Source organism: Lactuca virosa, chromosome 1 (assembly GCF_052849685.1).
Source record: "Lactuca virosa cultivar CGN04683 chromosome 1, Lactuca_virosa_CGN04683_v6, whole genome shotgun sequence".
Classification (NCBI taxonomy): domain Eukaryota; kingdom Viridiplantae; phylum Streptophyta; class Magnoliopsida; order Asterales; family Asteraceae; genus Lactuca; species Lactuca virosa.
This window is the reverse complement of record NC_136426.1, coordinates 252,396,237-252,408,512: the sequence shown is the minus strand read 5'-3', so window position 1 is coordinate 252,408,512 and position 12,276 is coordinate 252,396,237.

Here is a 12,276-nt window from a genome sequence, read left to right as displayed (position 1 = left end):
TACAACCCTAAATACCTTGGATCTATGTTTTCTCTATTATACATGCAAATGGTTTCCAAGGCATTAAACCTATAACTAGCATGCATTTGACATAAACCATATAATATACTAGTTAGGGAAACATACCTTTTATGTGGCTTGAAGTCTTGATGTATTTGGCCTTAAGAGCTTAGCACCAATAGTATGAAATGCCTCAAATGGAATCACAACACACCTAGGACAAAGGTGGCTCTTGAGAGAGAATTCCATGCACCAAAACACCTCCGTATTTCTCTAAGAAAAGAAGTGGTGATTTTGGCTATGGAGTAACCTATTTATATGTAAGATTCCAAGGGTCATGAGTATAACCCATAATCCATACCCATGGGTTTTATGATCCATGGTTCATGTGACCCAACTCTTTATGTATCCATACATAAACTTGGTCCAACATGGATCATAAGCCCAACACATATAAATATAACTAATTATCATAATTAGTCCCCATAGATTTAATTAGTCTCTTTTGATCACTAAATTAATTCCAAATTAATTCTTGATCGATACTAATTAAAACATATGATTTCCTATTAGTATATTATAACTTATAATATATTAATAAACCATAAATAACCTTCTCTCAAAAGTCCATCCTAACAAATTGTCCTGATGATATGCAACCCAAATGGACCATGCTACTCTCGGGTCAAGTACATACCAATAATAGTTATGGGCTTAGACATCTAATCCAACAGTCTCCCACTTGGATAAGTCTAAAACTATTATTGCAAGTACGACTTCATAACCCGACTAGCAATCGTAGCTCTTAAAGCCGCTGTCGAACTCTGAACAAATCAATGACGCGTCCATTAGATAAGGGATCATATATTCCTCCATTCTAGATATCATATGGACTGAGACATGGATTATAATCATTCTCTCTGTCCATTTGTTGTTTCCCGATTTTCGATTTATGATGACTAACTGATTGAACAAATCAAATCAGTCATGGCTTGGCCAAGCACTCACATGTGTCATCACTAAATCATCGAGGGGCCCACAGATATCGCTTTTATCCCGAAGGTAAAAGGAATGGATAAACTTCGACTCATATGGCTTGTTCTACTACTTGTTGAATCATACATAAAGGCACGTTTTATAACATCGAGTTACCAAATGCGTTTTCGTGCAATAAATGTATAACCAACTCATAGTAACAACTCATATCTCTAGGTTTGAAGAATATAAGATATTATCGTCTCATGATCACTCGTGATAAAATCCATGAAGTGATTCAAATGAGCGCGGGTTGAATCCAATACTAAGAACTTATGAGCACTCATGAGTGTTGTAGCACCACTTTGTCCACCAACTTGGACCTCTACAAACCAACCCATGACAGTCTTGATTCATATCTACTTCCAATATATGACCGACTGTGGATGGTTTGAATAACTTAATCATTCAGGAAGAGCGACTTAGTTATTCTGGAAGTCAAAACATGCAAAGTGAAACACAAGAATAAATGAATCAAATATGGTATCAAACCCTATGAATATAAATAAACACTTTTATTTATCACCATACTGATTACTCATTATTCATTGTTTCGGTTTTATGAACTTTATACTTGAATTAAAAACACTAGTTGTCCCATGCTCCAAGCATGTACACTATGTTTTTCTTAAACAATAGCTTTGCCATACACCAAGTATGCACTCTATGTTTGTCTATGATCCTTACTTTGTGAAATAAACCAATTGAACATAATTTCAATGATTCTAATTTCACACTCCCAAATCCTTATCGAAAAATGTGAGAATTTCAAATTCCTATCATTTATCGAAATCTGTTTAGATTTTAAACTTATATGCACTGACCCTCCTGTAATGAATATGTACAAAGTCACAAAGACTTGTCAACAGTCATTATAAGGTATTCCAATGGAGATCAACTCCATGGAAACTAAGTCTCATATTCAAAGTACATTGCTTTGGACATGCTTCTTGCATTAAGTTTTCTAATCTTACACAGATAACTTCCACCTATGGAGACAACTCCATATTCTCATTTTGACTATCACTTCTGAATAAGAGATGCCTCTTTTCAGAATACGTCAATATGGTCCTTCCAAAATTAGCACTATACTTCCAACTGTCCCTAAGCAACCAATCTTTGGTAAACCTCAAATTGTCCTCGACAATTGCTTAATCATTTTAGTCATATCCAATTGTAGACCTTTTCCCTTCTTAATACCTCTGGGCATTTGGAAAAATTTAGAAATGACAAATATTATAGCACATGCAATCGATCATGTACCCAAAGCAAATGGTACACGATTCATGATGTCTCACATAAAGACATGATTCTAGACCAGTCTTTTGCTACAATATTTTTATTTGCCATGTTTTCAAAATTTGACTATGAAGAGGGATGCCGTAATCATAATCGAATTTTGAGAACGCAATATATAGAATTTCCTTAAGTTGAACCAATCCAACATGAAATTCATATATATATATATATATATATATATATATATATATATATATATATATATATATATATATATATATTCTTGACTAAAGATGATTAAGGTCTCAATCTAAGCCTTTAGAACTGAAATGAAGTATATCCTCTCCCATAATTATAGCAAAACAACTTTTTCAATCCCTGCAGCCTCACGAATTGAAACTTTTGTTTTCTATAATTAACATTGCTAACTTGCAACACTAACAATAATTATCATGCTCCCACTAACATGATGATTATTAGCATAACACTTATGCTCCCACTAGCTTTGACATGTACTCAGAAATCAGATGGACTTCTAGAAATCAATACTTTATTGACTTTCTTACCAAAGTTCAGATTCCTGATACGAGATGCTTTGATAAAACTTTATTAAAATCATACACCTTTCCTTAGATAGCATGCATGTGTGTCTAAACAATTTCAGAACTATGAAAAGGGATGTCGTAATCATAGTCTCAATTGTTTAGACCTTTTTCCATCTGCTTCAAATCTACTTGGTGGAAGTGTTTCCTCACCATCATTTTCATGAATCGGAGAGAAACGTTATGACCCTTAGGTTTTATGGTGTATGTATTCTTATCCATGTGAATCGTCAAAACCATAGTCACAAGACAAGGATAATGACAAATCCAAACTCATATGGGCTGAACTTATGCAATCTTAACTTCTTGCCACCTGGCAGTACAGGGCCTGCCATTGCTTCCAAGTTGCTATGCAACCAATTGAGAACTTTCAGAACTCCTATGAAAAGCCAACTTTAACTGGAATGGGCACATAATATGTCAACACGATAGGTTATAAACCTCAAGTCGTGTGCTAGTGAAGAACCTCAGGTTTTATTCTTGATTAGTTCTTGAAATTCTTTTTAGGATCTTTAAGACTCCCACTATCCTCTTGACATATAAGACTATCTTGCCAAATATTCAAGAGATAGTGCGGATTCTTCATCAAGACAAACACTTCACACAATTGGCCTTAGTTGGTCTTTGTTTTATCCAAAACATCACAACTTACCAATTTCAAATGTACAAGAGTAGGACACTTTTACTCTTACATTTGACAAGTGTTTTAAACCTTTCTTTAAGATATGTCACTCAAGTTACAATCTTGGAGTATGACTCTAAGAATTGTTTTGGAACGAAGTATGACTCATCTTCCTGATCTAACCATTTCAACAATTGATGACTCCTCTTCTTAGTCATAAGAATGCACTAAGATGACCTTTAGAGGACTAATTGTGATATGATTTCTAAATCATTAAGATGATCACAAACATGATACTAAAGTACTCTCCTATCTTTTCATATTTGAGAAACTTTTATCTTTCTGCCTAATTTGATTCTTCCCATTCGTTCTGCCATACATTGAGACTTTTCCAATGTTTCAGAATTATACTTAAACTTGTAAGTATAACCATATTTACTAAACTTTAGTAAATGAAATAGTTTTAACGAGCTTTGTGGTGGACATGACCAGTGCACAAGAATGTGTACTCGATCCCTTTAGTCCTTCACTTGACTCACACATCCATGTGAACAAGTAATTAGTCTTGATTTTCCAATGCTTGAAAGTTCTCATTCATCATACTATTCAACTTGCATGATTCCAAGTTTCAGTCCTATTGAAACTTGGGTGATGAGGAACTTTCCTGATTTGGTAAATTTAGACACTACCACAAATGAAAGAATCAAATCCATTTTCCAATATTGCTGTCAGTTGAATCATATAAGCAACAATTTTCCACAAATGCCATTGTAAGGATACTTCAAATAAATAAAATTAAACAATTTTCTTTTATTTTAAAACTTTGCGGAAAAACTTATCCTTACAATCCACATGGAAAATTGTTGTTATCTATTCCTTAGCAATATATCATAACTTCTTAAGTAACTGCTTAAAATTCTGATGCGATCGAAATCCACTTTCGCGATCATAATCAGTATATATACTTCCTTTAAGATTTCTCTCTATTCTTTGATTCTTAAAACATTAACATGTGACCCAGTCACATCATGTAATGAGGATCTCAGAATAGAACTTAACAGAGTTAGATAATGGGCTCTACCTGATGTAGAGTCAAACTTATTGACTTTAACATCCTTAGGTAAATTTGGCAGCTTTGCAATCAACGCCCCTTCCTTTGGCAAAATAAACATATGGACCCTTTGGTAATGGGACTATCTCAGACTTAGCCTTTCTCTTTACCATTTGGTCAACCGGGTTGACTATGGCCAATCCCTTTCCATTGGGAAGAGAATGCTTTTTATGGATTTCCAGTGTCACCATTGTCACTGTCCATAAAGTTTTTGGGAAGTTGATCTTCTAATCAAATTTGCTTTACTATCGTTCCAAATCATTGCTGATTCAGCAGCACCAAGCAAATAGATATGATCATTAAGGTTCATGTCATAGTCTGTTTCATAGTAGTCCCAAAGGAACTCACTATGTGACTTAGAAAGTGATTGAACATCCAACTTTCTCAAGACTTTGAAACCCAACTCTCCCGGCTTGTCAATATGTGACTTCATCTCTAAGATGTGATCACACATAGACCTTGCTTGCCATTAGGGCTTGAGTGACCTTGAACTTGTGGGTTAGGGAGAATAATTGGAGGAGGTGGAGGAAGAGAAGTATGACTTCCATGAGCCAAACTCGGGAAGTCATATTCATTAGGAAAGCTTGGTTTGGGAAGATCATTGTTGTCTAAACCAGACATCAACAATGGGAGAAATTCACGTAAAGTTGATTTAAGTCCTTAATATAACACCCAATATGATATATTAAGGCTAGGACCCAACAAACTATTTTATAACTTGGAAGAGGGATGCCGTAATCCAAGCTATAAAATATTTGAAGGTAGGTGAATGACGATTCACCAATTTCCACCAAGATAAACGAAATGTATTATTAGGTTTTAATTGGTTTTGAAACTCCTAGATTCTTTTGAGATTCATTGAACTTTTCAATGGCATGTTTCAATCTCGAGTGTGCCCTTCAGGTTTTGTGACTGGGATGCCGAGGATCACAAAACAAGGTGTGAAGTAACCATGCAAATATACTTGGTACCCTTAATATTTACCCCTCAATCGATGTGCCGGTTAACCACACACGCTCCAACGATACTATGATAAACATTAAGTTACCCTTTGCCTACCTTGTTAAGTCCAGGTTAGTGTGTCGGTTAACCACACACGCTCCACTAACAGCTTAAACAAAGTGCAAAGTGTAATTTCATGGATTAGCACCTTAGTCACATTTTCCTAAGTAACTAAGATTGGGAATTTATAAGTGTTTAGTTACTTAGTATTTATCATTATACTTATAATGAAGGGAGAATTATAGTCCTTGTCCTACCTGTCCGGCTAACGACCCTCCACCGGTCAAGGAAGCGGTGAGTGAGAGTGGACACCCATTAAACTGCCATTTTATAGGCAGTAACCTTATACCCCCCTTATAGACCAGCTTCGTGAATGAGGCCTACTAATGGTAAGACGACTTGCTCTTATACATATCTATATAATTAAAATTATAATAATAGTATAAGGGTTGAATTTTAAACTTTTAAAATTCTAAGGTCTAGTTTGGAATTAAAGTATACATGGGGGGTAACTTTACAAATTTCAAAACTTGAGGACAAGTTATGAAACCTTTCACAACTCTTGGATTTTTCATAACTTATGAGTTTAATTAAGGTTTAATGAAAAAAATAATTCAAGTTCCATAACTTGAGGACAAGTTATGGAAGACATTAAATCATTTAATGATGACATTAAAAATAGTGACTCTTCTATTTTCATAACCTATGAAACTTAATGACACTTTAAAAAGAAAAACTCTTCACTTTCCATAACTTGAGGACAAGTTATGGAGTTCATAAAAACCATTAAGATCAAATATTCCAATTAACACAATAATCAAATAATTTTTCTATGATCTAGATTAAACTCATAAGTAAAGATAATTCACATCAACAATTTTCAAGAAATTAGATAATCATATAAACTAATACAAATCTTGAAACTTTGACAAATATCCTTTGAAGACTCTTGGAATTCATAACCTAAAGAGTTAATAAATGAGACATTTCACATCCATTACTTATGGAAGTTTCAAAATTCTTAAGATCATAACTTTAAAAAAAACTTTTGAGTTCCAAAATTTTATGACAAAATTTGTAACTCCTTAAAACCATTTAGATCAAACTTTTAAAACAAATAAAATAATCATATCATTCTATCTTTTAATAAATTGACCTAATTCAACTCTTGTAGTAAAGTGACTCAAGTTTTATAAATAATTAGTTTTTCATAAAATCAAGTAATTATCATAAAATTTGACAAACTTCATGTTTTTTTTCTTTTTTTTTTCCTTCAACTTGAAGAAAAATATACATTTGCATCATATATAATAGAAAACAACCCATGACTCTGATACCACTGTTGGGTTTTAGTATACTACAACATCCTATGGTACACATACAACCCTAAATACCTTGGATCTATGTTTTCTCTATTATACATTCAAATGGTTTCCAAGGCATTAAACCTATAACTAGCATGCATTTGACATAAACCATATAATATACTAGTTAGGGAAACATACCTTTTATGTGGCTTGAAGTCTTGATGTATTTGGCCTTAAGAGCTTAGCACCAATAGTATGAAATGCCTCAAATGGAATCACAACACACCTAGGACAAAGGTGGCTCTTGAGAGAGAATTCCATGCACCAAAACACCTCCATATTTCTCTAAGAAAAGAAGTGGTGATTTTGGCTATGGAGTAACCTATTTATATGTAGGATTCCAAGGGTCATGGGTATAACCCATAATCCATACCCATGGGTTTTATGATCCATGGTTCATGTGGCCCAACTCTTTATGTATCCATACATAAACTTGGTCCAACATGGATCATAAGCCCAACACATATAAATATAACTAATTATCATAATTAGTCCCCATAGATTTAATTAGTCTCTTTTGATCACTAAATTAATTCCAAATTAATTCTTGATCGATACTAATTAAAACATATGATTTCCTATTAATATATTATAACTTATAATATATTAATAAACCATAAATAACCTTCTCTCAAAAGTCCATCCTAACAAATTGTCCTGATGATATGCAACCCAAATGGACCATGCTACTCTCGGGTCAAGTACATACCAATAATAGTTATGGGCTTAGACATCTAATCCAACAATCTTCACACCAAAAATCGTTCTTAGGATCATCCAAAACTTCGTGTGTTCATCAAGTGATCTAGACTTGAAACTCATCATCTTCAACCTTCCACTCTTCAAGAAATCACTCAAGGTGAGTTCAAACCCCTACATTTTCTAGTTTTCTTCAGTTTTCAGGGAGGGAATACAAGTTAAAACACCAAAACATATTCAAAACTCAACTTGACAGCTTACAACAGAAAAGTTGTGACCTGTTCACGAACTGTTTTACCAAACTTAAACTTAATATCTTTCAAAACTGTATAATATGCAAATAGTTCAGGTTTATACCTTTAAAATTACTACTTACACATCTCCATATGATTTTTCTAAGATTTATGGTGATTTTTACAAAACTGCCTATCATTTCAGAAACGAATTCGGACCAGTCTGTGATTATGAACACTTTCACATAAGTTAGAGACTTCTAAAAATAATAATAAAAATTATGAGTAAACTAGACACATGTTCTAAACTCTCAGTGTTTACGGAGTTAGTTTTCGACTTCGTATGATTTTTCTATGATGATTTCAAAACCGTGCAGAAAGGATAAAAACTAGTTACATAGTTTACCATATTAACAACACTTTGTAGTATGTTGAGCAAAGTGCATAACGATAAGTTTCTCAATGTTTTGATGCATTCTTGATAGTTCATCATCATGAACAGAAATTAGCCACTCATGTTAAGGTTTTTCCTCCATTCATTTCGAACACATATAATAAATTACATTAAGTATGGTTTATGAATTTTCGATAAAAGCATACTACATGGAAAAGGTTTTACTCTCAAAACAAATGGGTTTTTCATATACTAATTGATAAACTATAATAGTAATAGTTTATGGATTTATATCACAAATGTATTTTCATAAAAGGTGATTTCACTTCCTCCACTGAAGAGGCTTTATACTCAAAACAATATGTAAACTAGTTAACGTAAGTTGTGAGACATTCTCCTTCGGGGTACACTTAAGTACCACAGAAAATCCTGAATTAGTTATAATCAGAGTCTCTTGTAGGGAGAGCGTGATAATTATGTATAGATCTATATTAGGATTGACAACCCACACCCATGCTGCTTGCATAAGTCCGATCGGCCGATCGGGGGTGACAAGTGTCATTTCGATTCCGACGCCTGAAGAACGTCGTAAGCAGGTTATTCTGTCGCAGTATGGTTATAGCGACTCACATAGGGAGTTAACAATTTTTCCAGTTTACAAGAAAAATTCTACTTTGAAAAGGGGTTTTACTTCTAAATTAAACGAGTTTATGCCGATTTAAACTTGCATGAATTACTCTAAGTATGGAAAAATACTTGTATATTCTCGGTCTTGACGCTTAAGGCTACATGACTTTTTATAAGGAAAATATTGGATTTTCTTTGGAAACACATTCCCATTATGAACATTATAAGCACAAAACACACACATATTCTCTGTCTTAAGAATTAGGACTACATGACTTTTATAAGGAAAATATTGGATTTTCTTTGGAAACATATTTCTATCAAAACTACATTTCATCTAGAATTGTTAGACTTCAGCTATAATTGCTAAGTGTATATGCTAGAGTTATATAAGAATCTAGTCGCAATCGACCTAGAATTGGTGGGCCCGCCTTACTTCCTGTTCCTTATTTGGTTGTGGACCTAGGGCAGATCCATTATATTCGACCGTTTATTTAACTTAAATTTTATATAACTTATATACACTGGGTGATTATAGAAGGAATCTACAGGTCTTTCTAGGGTACATTATTGCATAGCATAGGAGAGTTCATTTCGCGTTTAATAAAGAAAATATTGAATTTTATGAAATCATACTCTATCGCTTTTTACAAGGAAAACGACTGCTTTCTCAAATAAAACTCTTATGAACTCACCAACTTAATTGTTGACGCTTTTACAAAGTACTTGTATTCTCAGGAATTCAGTGAAACATGAAATCAACCGCTTTTGAGGATGGGACGTTAAATCGTCAAACATTTCATTTTTGTCATCATAAGTGTAATTGATTGGAAACTTGTAAACACATACTATTGTATAACTTTTTCAATTATATTTATGATGGTTGTATTTACTTTGAGTACTATTATACTCGTTGTTGTGATACTATACATGAAGTCCTCCACCCCCGGACGTTTCCGCCATCCTTGGTTTGGGGGTGTGACAAAAATTTTGTTTGGAAATTTGAGGTGTTACACTTCATCAGCTTTTGACTGAAATTTCGAAATTTTATCTTTGTGATTCATGATTAAGCATCTGCAACCAAAACATGGAAAAATTTCACATTAGGTTTTTGATTGTTTATGATTTCATAAGGTGCGATGTTAAAAAGATGATGAATAAACGATCTGTTTTGAGTAAAACATGTTGTCGAGACTGCTTCTGCCCAGAGCTATTGAGGCTAGTTGGCGTATGTCAGCATTGTTCTTGCTGCTTCTCATAGAGATATGTTCCTCCGTTCGATAGCACCATTTTGTTGTAGTGTTTAAGGAGATGAAAAATTATGTGTAATCCCTAATTCAGCCAAGAAGGAATCAAGAGTTTGATTTTTGAATTCTAAGCCATTATCCCTTTTGATTCTTCTAACTTTCTTTCTCAGACTTAGTTCGATGTTCTTGATAAAATCGATCATTACTTGAGCAGTTTCTGACTTCCGACGAAGAACGAACACCCAGGTAAACCACGAAAATTCATCAACGATGACCAATATGTACCTCTTCTTATTGAGAGTCTCAACGGTCAAAGGTGCACACAGTTCAATGTGAAGAAGTTCCAGAGGTTCGATGATCTTTGAATCGATTACGATGGGATGACCTTGACAATGTTGATTTCCCTATTCACATGCTGCACATAACGAATTGTTATCAAATTTTAATACAGGTAAGCCACGAACAAGATCATGTATAACCAGTTTGTTTAGATTCGTGAAATTCATATGGGAGAGTCTTCGATGCCACAACCAGCTGAGATCTGATGAGTCCTTCGAAAGTAAGCGTACAGAAGGAACACCGAAAATGGGCTTCATGTCGAGTGTGAACATGTCACCTTTCCTTTTTGACTTTTAGCAGAACTTCCTTTGTTTCTTTATTCGAGATGGCATTTTCTTCTTCATCGAAGACTACTTGATTTCCAGTACCCACCACAAGTTGTGAGACACTTATCAAGTTATGTTGTAGGCCTTCAACATATGCCACTCTGTTTACTGTAAACTTCCTATTCGTTACTTTCCCATATCCTTTTACCTTGCATTTTTGGTTGTTTCCAAACTTCACAACTCCAACATTATACAAAATTTGAAAGACTCACAGATGCTCCTTTCGACCTGTCATGTGACGAGGGCAATCACTATCGATATACATGTTGGGACCAGGATCCTTACTATATCCAGGATCCTCAAATATCGAGGATCCTCAGCAACATCAGGATCCCGATTAATTACCGTTATTATTTTTATCAATATTTATAACGGTCATATTTTGTCTATAACTAACACGTGTGCAGAAGTAGTAAAGGGAAGACCAATTCTCAACGAAGAATCATCTCAACTATGCTAAAGACGCGGAATACTTGGTCAAATAACGTTCGTGAAGCTGGTCATAGAGGATCCCGAAAATATCGGACATCTTGTTAGCTAAATTAGACTATAAATTGAAACTTGTAATCTGCACACAACACACTGTTCTTTAGCTTAAGCTTACTCTACGAAATTCTCTACTTATTCTTACCAAGAATTCACTATAATCTTCATTTTTTATCAATAAAATCATCAAGGGATGTGATCATTATCACCTCCCAAGGTTTTATGCTGCAGATCCGACTGCCTCAATCGCTATTGCAGAAATTTTCGCTATGATGAGGAAAATGACGCAACAGGTGACCCAACAGTAGGAGGAGAATAGAGCACTACTCAAAGAAGTGGAGAGGATGAAGGCAGAATTTTAGAAATCCCAGGAAACTACGCCCACAGTTGTGCAACCAAGGATCCTGGACTTTAATAATGCCGGATCCTCAGAAAATCGCCAGAAGAACACAATTCCTACCACTGTGGCGTCACCCTGAGGGGGGGGGGGGCAACTATGGAAAACGAGCGTCGATGATCAATGATCTCAATGAGCCTTTCAACATTCCTAGAAACCTCGACTCTAGTAACTTATTAAACAACAATACTATTAATACTAACTACACTAATGTTGATGCAGGAATAAACCCGAACATGGCTAGGGAATTTTAACAATTAAGACAAATGATCTCCAGTGTATGCGAAGTGGTCCAACCAATACCAGAAGCATTCCTTACAAGCCATAGGATCGGGAGATTCGCTCCTACGATAGCCGATACCGAAGTTCCTAAGCGCTTCCAAACTCCCAGCATGAAGCTATACGATGGGACTACATATCCCGAAGAGCATATAGCCCAATACAGAGAAAGGATGGAGATCATTCCCATCCCAGGGCACTTGAAGGAAGCTTCTGTTGGATTAATGTCTAAGTCCATAACTATAATTGGTAAGACTTGACTCGACCCGGC